Below are 23,493 nucleotides of genomic sequence, written 5' to 3' on the forward strand. Positions count from 1 at the left end.
TAGTTTCTAAACTCTTTACTTATCTAATTTAATTCTTTGATTTATTATTTTATTGAAGTTTACTAACGCATGTTTTCTGTTATTAGAAAGAGGTAGGAGGCATCAAAGTGAGTAATTTTATTACGCTATTCTTGTAGAAAGCATTCTTAGATTATATTAATTCCTAGTATCATGTTAGGATGTCTTTAATGCTTTCTAGTATCATGTATAGGGTGCTTTCTATTCTTTCTATCATGTTACATATTAGGGATAAAGATTTGATCTTTATTGTTTAGTGACATGATAGGGTTTGTTATTAATCATGTTAGTATCTTGCCTCTAATCTTGCTAATATTATTAAGCTTTATTGAGATTGATATTATGATGATGATGATGATTGTTGTGCTTATGATTATTATCGTGTTGCTAGATATATATTATTGTTATTGCTTGATCACGCCTTTTCTTCAGGTTTAAAGGGAATTTGTACTTGAAATTACGCCTAATAAGATAATTAATAATTTGGTTTAGGTTAATATGATTTTAATTCAAGTGATCGCCAATAATAGATTTATTTGTGCATTAATATTCAACCAACATAGATTAAACAGGTTTACGGTTAACCTAATTATTGTATGTTAGTCAGAAAGCGCACATGGATATGAGAAGAATAAAGTAGAGGCCTATTTTATAGGGCGGGTTTGATATCTTTTAGATTGGATTTGTACCCTCATCCCCGAATATCCAGTCATGGTTCCAAACCATAATGGAGTTTGCGATCTCTAGGATCGTGAAGGGGTGTAAACTTCACCCTGTGAACGGTTTACAAGTTCTTAAAACTTGTTGGCGAATCTTTTGCTCTTGTTTCTTTCCCTTTGGACGCCACCATACTTAAGTGTATGATCACAGTGGGGTTCAAGTTTGGGATTCTTGAAATATTCCCTATAGGTGGATTTTCAGAGGAGTATTGGCACCCCTCAAATGACCACCGGTTCAAAATCGGTGGCATAGGGGGGTTTTGAACCGGTGGGGATTTGCATTTTTCTACTAGTGTCTATTGCTTAATCCAATGAATAAAATGAAATGATTTATCTATTATTAATTAGTGAATTCTTAGTAACGTAAACAGTTGAGTCTACAATTGAATTGTATTTGATGATTGATTATTAGTAGCACGCTAGTAATTTCTTATTATATTTCGTAGCTTGTATGTACTGAGTGTTGCTGATTGCGTGCTTTTGTGTGTCTTTCTTTGCTCATGGTCTTCGCCTTTCAATGACCCTATAATGATCCAATTTTTACACTTGTAATATTGGGGAGCAGATTAACCACAAGTTTTTATATATTCAGAACTTGCATCAAGGTGGTGGGATTTTGAGTGGAGTGTTGGTTATTGTTTACAGTTTATTTCATTTCATAAGTTTCAATTTATTTACTACTTTATTAACTGGGTTTTGAATAAGGGCCTTGATGGTTCCAACTTGTAAGACTTAATTTGGTTTTGTTCTTTGGTTTTGAAACTTTTTACAACTGAGTTAGTTTTTCCGCTGCTAAATTATGAGTTAGTCTTAATGTTTGAATACGTGGCGGTGGCGCGCCAGTAATTCTCTTGTATTTTATTAAAGGAATTTACAGGTTTAAAGAGAGAATTATTGGGGTGTTACATCAACTTCGGTTGGGGTCATCATTCGTGTCGAGTCATTTCGGGCATCAGGTTACATTCGGGTCAAGTCGGGTTAGTTCAGATTCTGGCCATTTTCGGGTCAATGATTTTGGGTCAATTTTTGGGTTACGAGTCGGGTCATTCAAGTCAGGTCATTTGGGTTGGGTTAGGATTGTCAAGTCTAAGCGTGAGAAAAAAAAATTAAGTTTTCTAACTAGTGATTTCTATATCTCTAGATCAGGCAACAAGTTACTGGATACCTTTTGTAGCTTGAGATGTAATGGCAGAGGAGTAACTACACTAGGCTTCAAATTAAAATAACCATCATGTAACAACTCCTTGGTGAACCTTTATTTTCTGGCTCAAGATTACAAAATCATCTGTATAACCCAATTTTACCCAAAGTAGTTTAATCTGCATAAATCCTTGATGCTAAGTTGCTGGTGAAGAGTATTCTTGAGATCAGACATAACATTTTCATTTGTATCAATCAAAATAATATCATCTGCATAAACTACAGCCATGCAAAGTAAACTCCCAAAACCTTGGATAAACAAGTTGTAATCATTCTTTTACTGTACAAAGCCTATATCCTTAATTAGGGAATTCACAAAATTTCAAACAATTGTCTAGATGCCTGTTTTAGGCCATAAATTGACTTCTTAAGCCTGCAAACCTTATCCTCGAGGATTGAAATACCTTCAGGAACTTTCATATAAACCTCCTCCTTCAAGTCACTATGCAAGAATGCATTATTTACATCTTGTTGATACATATGCTAGTGTTTATTTGCTAGCTGCAAATGCAATTAAGCTTCTGACAATGTTCATCTCAACCACTGCACAAGACTAAAAGCCTCTTCATAGTCAATGACACACTTCTGTGTAACACCCTTTGCAACCAAACTAGCTTTACATCTTTCTAGTTCACCATTGGCTTTGAGCTTAGCTTCAGCTTATAGACCCATTTGCGACCTATAAGTTTCATCATATCCCTCACAGAAGATCGACTCCCTCACAGAAGGCTGCATAATTCAGCAAACAATTGGGGATTGTGCTTCACCGTCAAATCAAGTTTCTCATCATCATAGTTACTTTAAAGAGTATTTTTACTTGATTAATTTGGATAGTATTTTCTATAATGCTTATTATAGATGTCGTAGTATGACTTTCAATTAATGGTGTTTTATCTTTCCCTTCACCACAAAAAAAAGTACAGTACGAAAAACTTGGAACACACATGCACAAACAAATTGTCTAAATTTGTGCAATTGCCTTTACTTTGTAGAACAAAGTTAAGGTAATCATCACTCAACACCTTGAGTAAAATTGACTGTTTAATATGAGCAGCTTTCGTATAAACTCTCTCTCATTTTATTTTTATTTTTTATTATTATTAACTCTAAAAGGTACTAAAATGACTTTCTTGTGATTATGTTTCTTACATTGTGATAATTGTGAATTGTAATAAGGATCAAGTTAATAGTAAACCATTTTTATTTGTGAATTGTTATAAGGATCGAGTTAATACTAAACCATGATTGTCATATAATAGAATATAATAACCTAATTACATACATAATTTAATATAATAAAAATTAAAGGAAAATTGACTGATTACTACTGTGTATCAATGACATTTTGAAAATTACTATCGCGACTTAAAAATCTTTTGAATTACTACCGTAAAAATTTTTAAAAAATTTATTTTACTACCAGACTCCACTTTAGACCATTTATAACGACCAAAAAACCTGGAAATATAATATCTTTTACACTAGTAGAATAAATGTGATGGGAAGCTATGATTTGCAAGCGGTTTGTGTTATCCGCTTCCCATTACTGATTAAAAAAAAATATGAATTGGCAAGCGGTTTTGGCGCGAACCGCTTGCCTTTTAACTAATGGCAAGCGGTTTAGGGTTGAACCGCTTACCATTAGTTAAATTGGCAAGTCGGTTCAACCTTAAACCGCTGGCCATTTAAAAAAAAAAGGCGGGCTAGCTTCTTCTTTTCTTCTTCTTTTCTTTCCTCTGCCTCTAACACTTTCATTCGACTCAAGCTTTTTACCAAATTTGCATGTCCCGCCTTCACTCCGCCTCTCTGTTGTCTCTCCTTTCTCTCTAGTTTTTCCGGCCACCAAGTCCACCACTCTACTCATTTGCTGTTGAGGGTTTGTGGGTGGTGTTCGCGCGTGGGTTGAGGGTGTTTGGGGTGCTGCTCGAGTGTGGGTCGTTCTTGGGTTGTGGGTGTTGCTCAAGGCTGCTCGTGGATGGGTTAGTAGCTGCTCCTAGTTGCTGGTGGTGGTTTCTGCTCCTTGTTGCGGGTGGTGGTGTTCGTGGGTGGTGGTGAACCGAGCCCAACACACAACACAAGTCTTCCTCATCCCTCAATCTTAGGGTGAGTTTTGCTAAATTTAAGTTTCATATGTATTAATTTGTATGTTTATTCTAAAATTTCAAGTTAGGGTTTCAAGTAGTAAACTCAATTTTATTGTAATTGTTTTATCATTTGTTTGTATATTAGATAATGTTTATTGTTAATATAATTATTGTTTAAATGTTATATATATATGTATATATATATATATATATATATATATATATATATATATATATATATATATATATATATATATATATATATATATATATATATATATATATATATATATATATATATATATATATATATATATATATTTATATATATTGTTTGAATTTGAGTAGTTTTAAAGTGAAAATTTTTAATAGAATATATATTAGTTTGTTAAATTAAATGTGGTTAGTATAGTACGTAAATTGCAATAATGTATGAATATAATGAATTGCTATATTGATTATTGTATGTACGTTAATTTAATTATTAGCACTATTTAAATGAATGAACTTGTTTATTGTTGAATGTCAAATAAATGCAAATAATAATTGAATGCTTGCATCATTATTTGCCTAGATAATTAAATGCTTGCATCATCATTAGGTAGTGAATGTATGTCTCTTTTTCGATTTTAAGGAATATCCGGGCTTCTCATTTTCTCACCATGTTCTCTGGGTACATATGTAGGTAAGTTATTACCTACATCGTGTACTTGGAGAACTGGGGGGAAATGTTGCCAGATTTTCCTTAAAATTGAAAAGTTGACATACATTCACTAGTGAGATTAGACGTTCAAGGATGGAATAGGTTGGAGTGATAAGGACCTTTTGGGAGCATTCATTTTTACGATATATGGATGATATATATGCTATGTACTTTGATTGACATAATATATGTTACATTTATCATTGTTTGAAATGTGTTGGTATGTTTAAAGGCAATTTAAAGCGTCAATGGATCGCGGTTGGATGTATGGTAGACGTGATACATTGGAATTTTTTAATGGGGTTCAAGAGTTTTGCAAGAGTGCTTCACAGTATCAGCTTAGAACGGGTGTCAATTACCTTTATTATCCTTGTGTCAATTGTAATAATGTCATAAGGGTAAATAGTGTGGATACCATCATGGCTCATGTACAATGTCATGGGTTTAGGCCTCAATATCATGTTTGGGTTTGGCATGGTGAGAAGGGATCGTATAGGGAGAATTTTGTTGGCAATGAGACGCATGTTGAAAGTGTCGAGATTCATGTTGAAGAAGAAAATGGGAGTGATGATGGTGGTGAAGGGGATGACACCGAGGATGGTGGTGGTGATGATCACTTGGATGAGATGATGCGTGATGTTGAAGGTGAATTTGGTGACCGACCTGATGTATTTGAGTCATTATCAGAGGCTGCCAAAAAGCCTTTGTATCCCGGGTCCAAAAAATACACAAAACTCTCAGCCGTGCTTACACTATTTAACATTAAGTCTAAGCATAACTGGAGTGACACTATGTATCCCGGGTCCAAAAAATACACAAAACTCTCAGCCGTGCTTACACTATTTAACATTAAGTCTAAGCATAACTGGAGTGACACTAGTTTCACTTCTTTGTTGACTGCGTTATGTGATATGTTGCCAGATGGGAATGAACTTCTTAATTCCTATTATTATGCAAAGAAACTAATGTGTCCATTTGGTTTGGAGTATAAGAAGATACATACATGTCCTAATGACTGTATTCTGTATCAAAATGAATATGAAGAGTTGGAGGAGTGTCCACGTTGCGGTCAGTCGCGTTACAAGCGATCAAGCTGCAATGCTGGTAGTAAAGGACCTCCTGCCAAGGTGTTGTGGTATCTTCCTATTATTCCAAGGTTAAAGCGTCTATTTTCAATACCAAAAGACGCCAAGAACCTGAGATGGCATGCTAAGGGAAGAATGAAAAATGGTTTGTTGAAGCATCCTGCCGACTCTCCATAATGGAAGAACATCGATATGAAGTTTAGGGCATTTGGTGGTGAAGTCAGAAATTTAAGGCTTGGGTTGTGCACGGACGGTATGAATCCATTTGGCAATATAAATCTTTTGGAAGCTTGAGTATTGGAAAGAACATGATGTTAGACATTGTCTCGATGTGATGCATGTAGAGAAGAATATTTGTGATGCAATTCTGGGGAACAATTATGAACATTCCTGGAAAAACGAAGGATGGCAAGAGTACGCGGTTAGATTTGCAAGAGTGGGGTGTTCTTCCGGAGTTGTGGGTTCAAGCTAAGGTAGGGATGGTGAAGGTTAAGGAAAAGGGAAACGAAGATGGTGGTCAAAACCGTAAGGGGAAGCGCAAGGAAAAGGCCACGGGTATCTGTAGGCGTCGCTCGAAGTGCGCCTACGTTAAAGCATATTGTGAATATGCTTGGCACTCATAGGAAGTGGGAATTGACATATACGATTAGGGACAAATAAAGTAGGGAGCTGCCAACAAGTTTTTAAGGAACTTGTAAACCGTTCACGGATCATAAAAAGGCAACCACGATAAGGGACAACGATAGGCAACAACGATTGACCCGTGAAGGTTACACCCCATTCATAATCCATGAGATTACTAACTCCATATGGTCCGGAACCACGAAAGGAGGATCGGGGATGATGGTACGAAGTAAGTCATGGAGTCACATTCGCCCGTATTGGCCTCTACTCGATTCTTATAGTGAAAAGTATTCCTGTGATCTCAAAGGCATACAAACAATAATTCAATTCGCTCCAAACTATTATTTAACTAAATTGGTTTAATATTAATGCACACATAATTCTAAAATATTGGTGATCACTACAATTAATAATAAGATTAAAAAGGATCCTAAACCGATTGTCCAAATTATCTTATTAGGCGTGATTTTCAATTACATATTCCCTTTAAACATGCAATATGGTGATCATAAATATAATAAAACAACATTAATATTAAAACCAATTTAATCACAATTCAAACAACATAAAACGTTAGAAAAATATTAAAAATAAAAGGAGCATGATCCTTACTTTGATTCTGTTTGTTTGCAACTACAAAATAATAAACGAGTTAGTAACTTCAAGGAAATAAATAAAACAATAACTAAATTAATTTAAATAAAATAAAGTTGATTTTGGGACCAAACCCTCAAACAATTCTACCTTTCCCGCCTTGGTTTAAGGACAGAACCTCGAGTAAAATATGGAATCCTTTGAGAGCTTGAAGAAGGAATTTTGAAGTGAAAAGGGTAGGCTAGTGTTTAGGCTAATAGCATAGAAGAGAGAAAATAAAATAATAAAATTACTCGGTGCCCCGTACATCAGAAATGAGGGGGTATTTATAGGGAAAATGTGCTGAGGGAGCACACGGAACCCTAAAATGATAAAAACCCTAAAAAAGTATCCCGTGACACGGTCAAACTGTACCGTGACACGGGAATCCCCACCGTCAGACGGTACACATTCCCGTGACACGGTACACTTTTGGCGTGACGCGGGAAATTTTCAGAAAACGGGATAGAAAACGCGTCAAGGGTTTACGCGGAAAAGACACGGAATGTCCCGTGTCACGGCAAACCTCCCGTGTCATGGGAAATCCAACCGTCAGACGGGAAGGATTCTCGTGACACGGTGGCAGTCTGCCGTGGCGCGGGAATTTCTAGTCCATTTTCCGTCTAAATACATTTTTAACCCTAATTTCCTTCGGCTTTTTTAAGTGCCCATTGATAATTTCGGGCCTTTTCTGACTTTTATTATTCGGGCTAAAATAAGAAAATAATTAAATAAAAATAAATAAAAGGTTTGGGCCAAAAATAAATAATAAAACAATAAAATAAAAAAGGTTTGGGCTGAAAATTAATTAATAAGTTTGGGCTGAAATTAAAACTATGCTTTTACCAAACATCAAGAGTAATCCATGGACTGTTCAAAAATATGAATTTAATAAAATACGATTTTTTAAGCATTCTCGGGATTAAATACTGAACCCGACCAATAGTGGCGGTGAAAGGTTGTTCATCATCGGGTTTGGTTTTGGGGAGACATTTTTAGGTGTCTACAGTATCGCAAAGAAGAAAGGTGATGGAAAAGGAAAGAACCAAAAGGTGTAATTACCTCCGGCTTGCTACACATTATCAAAGGAAGAAAAACGGAGGTTTTGTGCTTGTTTGTACGACATTAAGCTTCCATCTGGGTTCTCGTCAAACATGAAAAGGTTTGTTTCCTTAACTGGAGAATTGAAGTTGACAAGTATGAAATCCCATGATTGTCACATGATGATGTAAGTTTTCCTACCGATTGCACTTCGTGGTATTTTACCAAAGCACGTGAGAGAAGTGATAACAAGCCTCTGTGGGTTTTTCAATACTATCTGCAGCAAAGTTCTTGATCCCTTTAATCTTGATGCTCTCCAGGCGAATGTTGTGGTAACTTTGTGCAAATTTGAGATGTTTTTCCCACCTTCACTTTTTGACATAATTGTGCATTTGATTCTGCATTTGGTTCGTGAGATTAAGTTGTGCGGTCCAGTATTTATGAGGTGGTGCTACCCTTTTGAAAGACACATGGGTACACTGCAAGATAAAGTAAGAAATCCAGCCCATCCGGAAGGCAGTATGATACAAGGAATTGTGTCCGAGGAGATTGGGAATTTCATGGCAGAGTATGTTGCCGTTGCCGAACCTATTGGGCTTCCCACTTCCCGGCATGAAGGGAGACTTGATGGTCATGGCAAAATCGGGTCAAAAAGGATCTGGGCTGCTCGAGATCAAATCATGCAAGCTCACCTATTTGTGCTTCATCATATTGCGGAGGTTCACCCATATTTAGTAGAGCACATGGATAGTTTGCGTGTTGAATATCCATCAAAAGGGGAAAGAGCACTAATGCAGTTGCATAATAAGATGTTTGTGAAGTGGTTCCATGATCGTGTGATGCGTCAATTGAATGAGACTGTGTATGATACAATAAAGTGGCTAGCTTATGGTCCAAAGGAAGATGTTCATTCATTTGAGGGATATGATATAAATGGGTACACATTTTGGACTGAAAGTCGGGATCAGAAATCCTCATCGACTCAAAATAGTGGTGTCACTCTTGCGGCTTCATCAAGAGGCTTTGCAAGTGCGAAGGATACATCACCAGTTGACGCACTATTATCATACTATGGACGAATTCAGGAAATATGAGAACTAAATTACCGTGACTTCAAGGTTGGTCTATTCAAGTGTAAATGGGTCGATAATAATAGGCGCAACGTGAGAAATGATGACTTCACTCTTGTAGATCTTGGCCACTTGCGGGATAGTCTTGAACCATTCATCCTTGCATCTCAAGCTAAGCAAGTGTTCTATGTAACTGACCCGTCCGATCCAAAATGGTCCATCGTCCTAGCTGGCAAAAGGAGAATTTTAGGGGTTGGAGAGGTTGAGGACGAGGAAGAATATGATGCATTTGATGATTCTCCCCCTTTCACTGCTCCTACACTTGATGTAACAACTGATGTAGATGATGATGCTACTTATATTCGATCTGACCACAATGAGGGAATACATGAATGAGGTACTTTTATTAATGCATGTTTTATTTACTAAATATCTTATGCTCCAACAACCTTGTTTATTTCAGGAAGTGTTTTATTTTTTTTGCATTTTTAACGTATAAGCATGTTATATGAACTAAATATAGGAATGGTTTAGAGGATTATATGTGCATTTGTTATGAAACCAAAGAAGTTGGGTAAGTGTTTTTCTTTCTTCGTGCCTCAGATTTGATGAGTTTTATATGCCATTACTGATGACTAACAACATGCTTTGCTTGTTTACTGTAGGTGTGCACATATCATGGATCCTGATGAGAACCTTCATTTTGATGAGGATATGGATGATGATGATGGTGACGAGTTGTATGATGTTAATAAGGAGACGGATATGGGGGAACCGGAAGACCAAGCTTATGACGAGTTCCAACATAAGCTTGATGAATTTGAGCGTATAGCTGAAACTGCCCCACCTATTGATGATAATGTGGTTTCCGAAGTTGTAGGTGATTCACATTGTGAAACTCACATGCAAATCCAAGTGAAAACAACCGGTGGTGGAGGAGGGGTAAAGCTACCGGTGAACAGAAGGAGTAGGGGTGCCAACTAAAGCTTTCAAGAAACCCGGCGTTCCTATGGTGCTTGAGTTTGATGAGTTAGGTCAACCTACTGGCCAATGGCCCGACAAATTTTCTAGTCAAGTTGGCATTCTAACTCGTAAAATACCAATCACACTTGAGTTTGCCGATATACCTCACGGGTTGCTTCAAACATTTTGGGATGATACAATGGTAAGTATTTCTTTCAATCACACTTTTATTTTTAATTCATATATATGTTGGCAAAAAAAAAATAAAAAAAATTGCAAAAACAACCCCCGGGACTAACCCGAGGGCTGCAGCCGGCAGCTGCCCGGGGCTGTTGCCTGGGTGCTGTAGCTGCCTGGGCAGTAGCTTGGGCTGCTGCAGCTGCCTGAGTTGCTGCCTGGGTGCTGCAGCTGCCTAGGCAGTAGTCTAGGCTGCTGCAGCTGCCTGAGCTGCTGCCTGGGTGCTGTAGCTGCCTGGGCAGTAGCCTGGGCTGCTGCAGCTGCCTGGGCAGTAGCCTGGGCTACTGCAGCTACCTCGGCTGCTGCCTGTGTTGCTGCAGCTGCCTCGACTGCTGCCTAGGTTGATGCAGCGGTGCTGCCCCGATTCCCGGGTTTTTTTTTTTCCTTTTTTTTCATTTTTTTTCTCTTGCCTAACGTGGATGTTTGCGCCAATTACAGAGTATGTTCCATATTCCTGATGAGCCGGCCAAGAGAAAATTCTTTGAAGCTTTTGTACAAGAGAGATTCAAAAACTTCAAGAGTTACTTGAGGACGAGATGGATCCATAAGAAAAGAAGGAGAAGACCAAAGAAAAATGTGCGTGCTGATGGAGAAGAAGAGAAACCTGATAAGAAACTGTGGGATTTATATCCACAAATAACGGTGGAGGATTGGGAGAAGTTTGTGGAAAAATCTTCCACTAGGACCGCACTTGTATGTTATTATTTATCAATAGAGTCGGCTACTCATATTTAGTTTCTTACAATGACTGATGCTAACATATATTTCTGAATGTGTAGGAAAAAAGCGAACAAGCTAGAATCAATGCCGGAAAGAAATTGTATAACCATCATATGGGTTGTAAGACCTTTGCGGAGTCAAGACCAAAGTGGGTCAAAGCGGGTCTATACCCCAAATCCATAATGTCATCAACTGATAAACCACTTTCTTCCACGGTCACAACTTTGGTTAATCGTGCAATTGACTGGTGGTGTGCTATGCATGGGGAGGACAAGAAAACCGACAAGTATGTCATGCAACCGGATAAGAAAGTAGTAGCAGATGCACTTGTAAGAAAATTTTTCTACTTATTAATTATATTTCCTTGTCAAGTACATTGTACTTAGATCTGATAAATTTTTGTGTTGTTAAAGCTCGAGCATACTTCGGAAGTGATTGAAGGCAAGCTGACTCCAAGCATCGAACATGATCCTTTCACCTTAGCTTTGGGAAAACCATACCACCCTGGGCGAGTAATTGGTTTTGGCGGGAAACAACTAGGGTGGGAGAAGGTGATGGGTTCAGAATACACCAAATCAGGAAAAATCAGATCAAGTTTTAATTCGCCACATCGGATTGATGAGAAGGAAAAGGAATCAATTAAGGCGGAGATACGCGCGGAGCTGCAAGAACAGATGCAAAGTCAATTCAATGCCATTCTGAAGCACATGAACTTGCCGCTTTTTCCATTTCCCTCGAGTACCCTAGTAGACTCATGTAGTCACCCAGGAGGCCCCGAGGACAAAACAGTAGTTAAGAGAGAGGTAATTTTAGTACAAGGACGAATTACGTCATATGAAGTTCTTCAAATGAGGTCGTTTGCATGTTTAATTATTTTACTTTTGCAGGATCCTAGTCCTATGGATGCAGAGTCATTGAAGAGACCAAATCCGATGCCTGAACCTTTCCCAGATGTTAAGGTGAACTTCACTACGTAATCAGATTTTCTTATGTTAGGCTTTCGTTTGTTATTTCATAACTTATGTCCTAACTCCTAATCAAATATGTAGGAAGAGACGCCTTGTGAGCTTCTACACCCCGGGGAAAACACCGGTGGACAGTTGCAGTTGGTGGGGGTATGGTAGTGCACAACCTTTTGACAAGGTCCATTTTAAGTCTAATACTAGCACCCATTACATCTCGGTCGGGATCGATTCTATAGTTGATGGGTTTGAGGACTTACCACTACCGGTGCCTAGAGAGGAATATGAATTTTTTAAGCTGCGTGACGCGACCGGGAGCTTTGTGCAATGGCCACGTGATCGGTTGAGGTTGGTAGGAGGGGTAAGTAAACACTACTTGTATGTAACTAGATTAACATGTGCTTTGTGCAATGACCATGTTCTTTTATGCTACTAGATTACTATGGAAAATCAGTCTGCTAAAAGGAAGAAGTTGGAGAAGCCAAAATCTAAGGAAGAAGGTCCTCCGAAGATGGAACAAGGACAAGTGTCGAAGAAGAGTTCGAGAGCTTCATGTACTCCACTGGTAGAAGCCAATGTCCTTAGGTCGCTTTCGAAAGCATGTACTTTTCTTCACAACCGTGTTAGTGAGTTGCCTACGGGTACACATATTCAAGTGAACTTGCTTAAGGCATTGTTCCGCTATGATGAGGATGCGATCGCATACATTTCTAGAGAGGATGTGACGGAATTTATAACTGGTTCCATGCTTAACATTTCCATCATTCAAACTTTCATGAGGTAATTAACGAGACTATTTCTAAACATATTGTATTTTTGATATTTTCGTACCAAAACAATGCAACTAGTAATTACTTGCACACATTACTTTCTTGAAGGTCACTATAGGAGCTCCTTACTAGTAAACCCGATGGTGAAGCAGCAGTTGGGTGGTTATGCCCCGAGCAGACCTCCGTAACCAAATGCTTGCATAACCCTCGTGATGTGATAGATTACCTTGAGCGGGGTATTAGATAATTAATGCGTGCGGGAAACAAGTTCATATTAGCCCCTTGCTTTGAGGACTAAGTTTAAATATGTCACTCTTAATTTGTTTGTTAAGTATAGATGTTGACGCATAACAATTGATGGATTGATATTTGCTTTAATATATATGTAGTCTACATTGGAGCCTTATGGTGATTTGTGTTTCCAATAACACAATCTACTACTTTGACTCGGCTCGTATATGGCCACCAAGGAAGTTGCTAGTGAATAACCTATTGAATAGGTACATACCTCTTCCTATATATTGTTTTGTATCATCACCTAAGTGATTGAGTGGCTATGCTCCTAAATTGTTTGTTTTTTATTTTTTTGAAGTGTTATGAATAAGTTGAATTGTCGTTCGGTTGCGGGTCCCACGTGGAATTATTCGAAGGTAAAGCCTTGATATATTGATTTATTTAATAAAATTGCCTTGAGTTATGGCTATGCATGACTATTTTAACTTTGTGTCATGTTAGTGTGCGCAACAAGACAACGGCGTTGATTGTGCCCTGTACGTGATGAGGTTTATGCATGACATAGTCAATAGGTGCACTGAAGCCCAACACATTGAGGAGGTACTTGTTTTTACTTTTTTTCGGTTCGATTTTAGATAAAGGCCGTCCTAAAACAAATTAGAATGCTAATTTTCTATGATTCCAAACATTAGACACCTAAGACTAGTTGTAATTGACATGTTATGATAAAGAAATAGCTCATTAGATAAGAAATGTAGAAATCGGGCAAAGTAGTAGTGAAATAGGCGATTTTGGGTAAAAGCCGTCCTAAAACTTAGTAAAATGATCTTTTGCTATGATTTAAAACAATAGAAACCTAAGACTATTTAATAATGATAAGTTATGATAAAGAAATAGCTCATTAGATAAGAAATGTAGAAATCGGACAAAGTGGTAGTGAAATAGGCGATTTTGGGTAAAAGCCGTCCTAAAACATAGTAGAATACTAATTTGCTATGATTTCAAACATTATACACCTAAGACTAGTTATAATTGACATGTTATGACAAAGAAATAGCTCATTAGGTAAGAAATGTAGAAATAGGGCAAAGTAGTAGTGAAATACGCGATTTCAGGTAAAAGCCGTCCTAAAACTTAGTAGAATGCTAATTTGCTATGATTTCAAACATTAGAAACCTAAGACTAGTTATAATTGACATGTTATGATAAAGAAATAGGTCATTAGGTAAGAAATGAAGAAATCGGGCAAAGTAGAAGTCACATAGACGATTTAGGGTAAAAGTCGTCCTAAAACTTAGTAGAATGCTAATTTGCTATGATTTTAAGCATTAGACACCTAAGACTATTTGTAATTGACATGTTATGATAGAGAAATAGCTGATTAGATAATAAATGTAGAAATCAGGCAAAGTAGAAGTCAAATAGGCGATTTTGGGTATAAGCCGTCCAAATACTTAGTAAAACCTTCTTCTGATGCGATTACAGACCTTAGAAACCCAAGACTAGTTAATATGGGTCTGCTTTAAGGACAAATTAGGTCATTTGATACAAAATGCAGAAAATGGGAAAGTGAGCACCCGAGGCAACTACAGCACCCGAGGCAACAACCTCGGGTTATGCCAGGCAGCTGCAAGCAGCCACCAGGCAACTGCAACAGCTGCCAGGCAGCCGCAGCAGCCACCTGGCAGCTGCAGCAGCAGCAGCAGCCTGGCCACTACAGCAGCAGTCTAGGCAGCTGCAGCAGCCACCAGGCAGCTTCACCACCCACCAGGCTGCTGCCAAGGCAGCTGCTGCAGCAGCCCAGGCAGCACCCAAGGCAGCTGCAGCAGCCGTGCAAGCAACCGAGCCGCTCCAAAAGCCATGGGAAGCAGCCTGGGGAGTAATTTATTGGCCTATTCATGGCACCTCATGCTATTTAGTGTAATTTTTGCGTACTTGTTAGTGTATAAGCTAAATAAGTTACTTACGCCGATTTTTGTTAAAAATCGTACTAAAACTTAGTTGGTTGCTCATCTGATGTGATATCATAAATTATATACCTAAGACTAGGTATTATGGGCATGGTTTGAGAAAAAAAAATTCAAACGAAATAAAATGTAAAAAATGGGAAAGTAGAAGTGGAATAGGCGATTTTGGGTAAAAGCCGTCCTAAAACTGAGTAAAATGATCTTTTGCTATGATTTAAAACAATAAAAACTTAAGACTATTTAATAATTGTAGGTGTCGCTCGAAGTGCGCCTACGTTAAAAGCATGTTGTGAATATGCTTGGCACTAGAAGTGGGAATTGACATACGATTAGGGACACGATTAGGGACAAGGAAAGTAGGGAGCCGCCAACAAGTTTTTAAGGAACTTGTAAACCGTTCACGGATCATAAAAAGGCAACCACGATAAGGGACAACGATAGGCAACAACGATTGACCCATGAAGGTTACACCCCATTCATAATCCATGAGATTACTAACTCCATATGGTTCGGAACCACGAAAGGAGGATCGGGGATGATGGTACGAAGTGAGTCATAGAGTCACATTCTCCCGTATTGGCCTCTACTCGATTCTTATATTGAAAAGTATTCCTGTGATCTAAAAGGCATACAAACAATAATTCAATTCGCTCCAAACTATTATTTAGCTAAATTGGTTGAACATTAATGCACACATAATTCTAAAATATTTGTGATCACTTCAATTAATAATAAGATTAAAAGGAATCCTAAACCGGTTGTCCAAATTATCTTATTAGGCGTGATTTTCAATTACATATTCCCTTTAAACATGCAATATGGTGATCATAAATATAATAAAACAACATTAATATTAAAACCAATTTAATCACAATTCCAACAACATAAAATTGTTAGAAAAATATTAAAAATAAAAGGAGCATGACTCTTACTTTGATTCTGTTTGTTTGCAACTACAAAATAATAAATGAGTTAGTAACTTCAAGGAAATAATAAAGCAATAATTAAATTAAATTAAATTAAATAAAGTAAAGTTGATTTTGGGGCCAAACCCTCAAACAATTCTACCTTTCACGCCTTGGCTTAAGGATAGAACCACGAGTGAAGTATGGACTCCTTTGAGTTCTTGAAGAAAGAATTTTGAAGTGAAAAGGGTAGGCTAGTGTTTTGGCTAAAGCATAGAAGAGAGAAAATAAAATAAGAGAATTACTCGGTGCCCCGTTCATCAGAAATGAGGGGGTATTTATAGGGAAAATGTGCTGAGGGAGAACACGGAACCCTAAAATGATAAAAACCCTAAAAAAGTATCCCGTGACACGGTCAAAGTGTACCGTAACACGGGAAGCTCCACCGTTAGACGACACACTTTCCCGTGGCACGGTACACTTTTGGTGTGATGCGGGAAATTTTCAGAAAACGGGATAGAAAACGCGTTAAGGGTTTACGCGGAAAAGACACGGAATGTCCCGTGTCACGACAGACCTCCCGTGTCACGGGAAATCCCACCGTCAGACGGGAAGGATTCCCGTGACACGGTAGGTACCTGCCGTGGCGCGAGAAATTCCAACCTGTTTTTCCGTCTAAATACATTTTTAACCCTAATTTCCTTCGGCATTTTAAGTGCCGATTGATAATTTCGGGCTTTTTCTGACTTTTTATTATTCGGGATAAAATAAGAAAATAATTAAATAAAAATAAATAAAGGGTTTGGGCCAAAAATAAATAATAAAACAATAAAATAAAAAAGGTTTGGGCTAAAAATTAATTAATAAGTTTGGGCTGAAATTAAAACTATGCTTTTACCAAACATCAAGACTAATCCATGGACTGTTCAAAAATATGAATACGATTTTTAAGCACTCTCGGGATTAAATAATAAACCCGACCAATAGTGGCGGTGAAAGGTTGTTCATCATCGGGTTTGGTTTTGGGGAGACATTTTTAGGTGTCTACAGAAGCCCCCACTTTGACTGAGTTTGTAGAAACGTCAGTTTCCAAAACGATAGTTAAAGTAGCCGATAGGGACGGAGAATGATTTAAGACGTTCTGTGATCCTAAATCACTCTGTATACACCGATACCTGCAGAAAAATGTTAGTTCTACAGATAAAAGGGTAAAAGGATAGAATACGTATCTGACACCAGTGTATTGGTGACAAACGGATTTTGGTAGCTTCCTAAGCTTGAAGGAATCCATCGAGTGACATTTGTTGAAACGCTTTCCATGCTTGGGGAAAGCCGACTAAAGAGTTTGGTAGTTTTCTAAGCCTGAAGAAACCTACCGGATAACACTTTCCATGCTTGAGGAAAGTCGACGAATGAATTTGGTGTCATTCTATGCTTGAAGAAATCCACCAATAATGCCTTCCATGCTTGAGGAAAGCCGACAAAGGAATTTGGCGGTTTTCTATACTTGAAGAAAAATCCACCGATAATGCTTTCCATGCCTGAGGAAAGCCGACTTCGCGGTTTTCTATACTTGAAGAAAATCCACCGATAATGCTTTCCAAGCCTGAGGAAATCCGACTTGGCGGTTTTCTATACTTGAAGAAAAAATCCACCGATAACGCTTTCCAAGCCTGAGGAAAGCCGACGATTGCTGAAATTTATAAGTGTATGATGGTTCGATTATCCCCGAACGTGGGCCGCAGATGATTCACACCTTTAAGTCGATTATCCGACCATATTAAGTGCTTAAAATGCCGAATAGAGACTTTGATGCTTGCTAGGGGTAAAATGGTAATTTTAGTCCCCTTTAAGTATCAGTTACAATTTTCCGCGTAATTCCACCGAAAAATAACTGTCCAATTTATGCAAAAAATCGTGCAACCTTAGTCAAAATGTCAGAATATTCCCGTGACACAGTAAGGGGCCCCCGTCACGCGGAGCTGCTTCCCGTGACACGGCAAGGGGGTCCCGTGTCCCAGGAATCAAATGGCTGAAAAATGGTAAAAAAGCATCTTTGACCGGTCAAAGTTTGTGCACCACACAAAAATCTGACCGTTATGTGGGAACGGGGTCCGTTGCACGGGATTTCTTGATTTTAAATATCAACATTTTTTCTCATTTTGGCCATTCTCTTTCTCGTCTGATTCTCACTCAAAAAGTTCAAAAAAAATTCCCTTGGTTTGTCGTGCCTCGTCGACTGCTCACCGGCGCTCGGCTTGTCTTCCCGTCGGCCGGCTTCCACCACCGTGTCGCGGCTGTCCTGCATCCATCCTCTCTTTTTTTTTTTATTTTTATTTTTTTGCTTTTGCTGCGGGTTACTGCTGTTCATCTTTGATGCTGCTGTTGCTGTCTACTGCCTGAAGCGGCCGTCGGAGTCACCAGCGCTCCGTCTCCTCTCAAACTCACCGTGACACGGGACAGCCTCACCGTGACACGTCACCCTTCAATCGAGCCGCGGCCCAGCTCAACCGTGGCACGGTTGCTGCGCAGACCTTCGAGGTTTTTCGAGATTTTGGAGCTCAAATTTTCACCAATCTTGCTCTAATTTCTTGCTATTTTCCTCATTTTCGACCCTCTACAAGGATTTATGTAAGTTCCTCTTAATTTTTATCTCAAATTTGCTTCAAGTAATTTCATGAAAAAACCTTAAAAATCAATTTGGGGATTTTTAATTTTGAGGTTTTATGGTGAAATTCTTGCCATGATTTTACTTGTATATGTATGTATGTGTGTTTGTGAGAAATTTGAGACAAAAATTGCATGATTTGATGGAGAATTGAGCAAATCACCATTTTTGGGTACTACTTTTGTGAAATGATGTTCATGTTACTTCTTTGTACTTGAAATGGTGAAAAAAAATGGTGGTAAACCTTGTGATGTGTTGATTCATTGTTTTTGTGCGATTTCGAAACATATTTTGCGTATGTACTATATTGTCATGGAGAACATAGTATCATGAGGCTAGGAGAACTGTATTATTAGTTTGTCATGGGGAAACTAAATACCATAATTTTGCCAATTTTTAGCCTGGAGGTAAAAATTTAGCGTATAATTCGATAAATAACTAAATAACTTAGGAAATGATGCTAAGTATTTAGATTTATATTTTTATAAATATGCAACTTGAATTAAATGTCTTAGGAAATTATGCTAAGTATTTAGATTTTTATTTTTATAAATATGCAACTTGAATTAAATGTCTTAGGAAATGATGCTAAGCATTTAGAATTTTTTAATAGCATGCCTAGGCGACGAGATTGCGATCTTTCTACCCTCGGCCGGCGTCGGGCTTTTCGGGAGGACACTCCCACCATTCCTGAGGGTATGGACGACGATGCTTTAGAGTCCGAGCCTCGGGCATCCGCGAGTAGAGGTAGGTGGGTTCCACCTCCGTGGACTCCAGACCAGTTGGTTTTCTGCCGTGAAAACCATGTCTCTCATCGCCCACTCTCCGGCATAGTCGATGGCACGCTTCGCCACCACAGTTCTGGAGCCGGCGATTTGATCCCTCGACTTCACCAGATCATTACGAGGGATCCTGCTACGAACGCCCTATGGGAATCGGCTGGTTTAGTAGATTTCTATACGACGGTTGTAGGGTTTCGCAGCCCCCGGGGTTGTGGTGCGACGGTCGTTCGCGCATTGTTGGAGTATTTCTGGGATACTACCAACACTTTTCATTTTGCTTGGGGGGAGATGACGGTGACCCCTCTAGACTTCAGTATGATCAGCGGGCTGCGCTTCACCGACCGGGCTGTAGCTCAGATGTCTGATCTATCTTGGGGATCGGTTGAGGCAACTGATTTGTTGGGTCCAATCGTTCAGCATATCAGGACCTGTAGGGAATAATTTCAAGCCTTTAAAATCCCACTAGCTCGAACCCCACTGTGATCATACACTAAAGTACGGTGGCGTCCAAAAGGGAAGAAGATAGAGCAAAAGAGTCGCCAACAAGTTTTTAAGGAACTTGTAAACCGTTCACGAGGTGAAGGTTACACCCCTTAACGATCCAAGAGATCGTCAACTCCATAAGGTCATGAACCAAATAAGGGTCCGGGGATGATGGTACAAATCCAACCTAAAAGAGATTGAACCTGCCCTAATAATAGGCCTCTACTTTATTCTGCTCGTATTCAGGTGCGCTTTCTGACTAACATGCAATCAATAGGATTAACCCTAAACCTGTTTAATCTATGTTGGTTGAACATTAATGCACAAATAAACTATTATTGGCGATCACTTGAATTATAATCACAATTAACCTAACAAGATTATTAATTATCTTATTAAGCGTGATTGCAAATACCAATTCCCTTTAACCTGCAATAAAAGGTGATCAAGCAATAACAATATACAATAATATGCATATCAAGCAACATAATAAATAATCATCATCAATCATAATCATAAATGTAATAATCATAATCATGTTAAAGCATAGCAAGATCCTAAGCATGATACTAGGAATATCATAATCTAAACATGATGTCTACATCATAAAAACAATTAAAATACTTACTTGGATGCCTCGTACCTCTTTCTAATAACAAAATACACACGTTAGTAACTTCAAGGAAAATAATATTCAAAGAAATTAAATAATTGAAAGAGAGATTTGGGACCAAACCCTCAGAAATTAAAACCTTTCACGTCTAGGGCAAAGGCAACTTCGAATATGGCTAGGTGTTTCTAGATCCAATGAATGCGGAATTTTGTATGAAAAAGCAAGAAAGAAAGAAAGAATGCCAAAAGATTAATGCTATTGAGAATTGATGAAAGAAAGATGATGAATAAAGAGAATTCGGTGAATGAGATGAATGATGATAAAGAATAAGGAGAATTAGTGAATGTTGATGATTGTTGATTGTAGATTGTAGATTGATTCGTGAATGAAAACGGAATTTTTGATACGATATTTATAATGAAAATCGGCCAAAAAAGGTAATTTATCAAAACAGAGTCTGAAGATCACAGAACCAAATTGGCGCCAGCCTTGGCTCATTGGCGCCAGGACCAGTGGCTAGCGCCAGACGCCAATGGCTGGCGTCTGGCACCAATCCTGGTTCCAGGCGCCAAGGCCTGGGGTTGGACGCCAAACCGGCTTTAAACACGTTTTCGAAAATCTGATAATTTTACCGTACTGGAAGATAAAATAATATAATTTCAGTCGAAAATGCTATTTAATCTAATTAAAACTCTAAAGAATCCTAATTGAATTAAGAATGATAAGACCTTCTAGAATGTTCTAGAAGACCAACCATTCCTAATTACATTAGGAATGATAAATCATATTAGGCCCTCCCCTAGATCATTGGGCCGTACTTAAAACTCAAATCGGGCCCAGTCTAGTAAATTGGCCATAACTTCCTCAATATTCATTGGAATTGGGCTTATAATATATCGTTGGAAAGGTCTTTGCAAGCCCCATCCAACTACACCACTATTGGAACCGTATCATGGACCAACCAAACTGGATCGGCTATTTTCCTAAAATAAAGTATTCAAAAATAGAGAGAAGAGAAAAGAAAAGAAATAAAACTTTCCGCAACACTAGACCTTTCCACACTTTCATTTCATTCGATTATGATTCGACGTGAAAGGTACTCATCACTGGGTTTTGTTTTGGGGAGACACAAATGGGTGTCTACAGAAGCCTCCACTTTGACTGAGTTTGGAGAAACGCATGTTTCGAAAACGAAAGTCAAAGTATCGATAGGGACGGAGAATGATTCAGAACTTTCTGCGATCCTAAATCAATCTTATAACGCCGATACCTGCAAAACAATGTTAGTTAAACAGATAAGAGAGTTAAGAAACGCGTATCTTGCACCGTCGAGCACACGTCTCTGAAAGTAACCGATTTGCTTTGCTGTTGTTTTGACGACCTCCTGCAAGATAGAGAATGTCATCCCGCTTGAAAACCGCTACGCCTTGTAACTGCTTCCAAATTAGAAGATTGCTTCGCCTGAAACTATCCTCTCCACTGTGATAATATTCCACGTCCAAGGGAATACTATCGAAAATTATTTCTCTTGAAATAATTCTCATCCGCATTATGATCACATTCCATGCCTTAGGAAATATGATCGAAGACAATTTCGCCCGAAATTACCTTCAGTTGTTTGTGACAACTTTCCGCAAGCTAGGGAATGATGCCGAAGACATCTTCTCTTGAAGTCATCCTCATTTGATGCGATAATCTCCCAAAGGAAAATACCGAAGATCCACGCCCGTCGATCTTTAAAAGTTCGCCTGAACTTTGCTTTTTTGCTATGCCTGTACGTCGGCGCTCTTTGCTCTTGAACCTATATGTCGGTGCCCTTTTCTAATGAACCTGTATGTCGGTGCCTTTTGCTAATGAACCTGTATGTCGGTGCCTTTTGCTAATGAGCCAATGATTAGGCGCTTTAAGCTTAGTGAGACGATCTTTTCATCAGGTCGATCACTTCATGTAATCAAGCCGATTACCTAATCATGTCAAATTGCTCAGAGGGGCTAACTGGCGTACCAAGGAACCCAAAATATATTGCAGAAGGCTAGCACAATCCCAGAAGGTGGCTGGCTGCTTTGGCGTCGCTGAAAATAGATCAGCGCCAACTTTTCGCATTAGCGCCATGCGCTGAAATTGGCGTCTGGCGCCAAGAACATAATGTGACGCCAATGCCTAGGGACTGGCGCCAGCACGGGAATCACTTTAAATTCCCGTTTCAGTTCATTTCGTGCTCTGGTTTGTTGCGAACGCTGCTCGAAAGAAGTCGAAACTTCAATTGATCGTTGCTCATTCGTTTCTCAACCGAATTCGCTCAAATTTGTTGCAAATCAAAGCTCTTTTCATCCATATTCCCGATCTATGTAAGTTTCCTTCCAACTCGCGCCGGTTTTTATGAATTATTGGCATGTTCATTCACGAATTTGATGAAAATTCGAAACTTATAATGCTCAATTTGCTCTATTTATCAAGTTTTATGCCATGAAATTGCTTGTTTATGTTTGTATATTGCCTTGGGAGTAATTTGAGACTTGTTTGACTCAATTTGGCGAAGAAATGAGCAATCCGCCATTGTTGGACCTCCTAAGGTCGTGAAAAACAATGGGGCTTGTTCTTGATGTTTTTGCTAGCAATTCTTGTTCAATTTGTCACAATAATCACTATAGTGTTGCAAGAAATTGTTTGATTGCTTGAAAATGCTTATCATGCTCAATTCGAATTTGTGCTCTGTTTTAGTACTACGTACTCTGTTTTTTGCGAACATAGTATCATGCGGCTAGGCAAACCTTTAGATACTATAGAACCTTGATTTATGATGATTCTGCCCAATGTAGCATGGCTAGACAACGAGGCTCCGGTTCATGGTCCCGAAACACTAGACGGGAGCATGAGCCCGTGGAGGACGACACTACACCGTCCACTTCGCTTGGTCAGTTCCCAGAGTGGGATGAGCAGACCTTGTTCTTTGCTCCTGTCCACCACATTTCTGAGAGGGTGAGACGGGGAACCGAGCCGGGAAGGACACGA

This window comes from Chenopodium album, chromosome 5, assembly GCF_948465745.1.
Source record: "Chenopodium album chromosome 5, dcCheAlbu1.1, whole genome shotgun sequence".
Lineage (NCBI taxonomy): Eukaryota > Viridiplantae > Streptophyta > Magnoliopsida > Caryophyllales > Amaranthaceae > Chenopodium > Chenopodium album.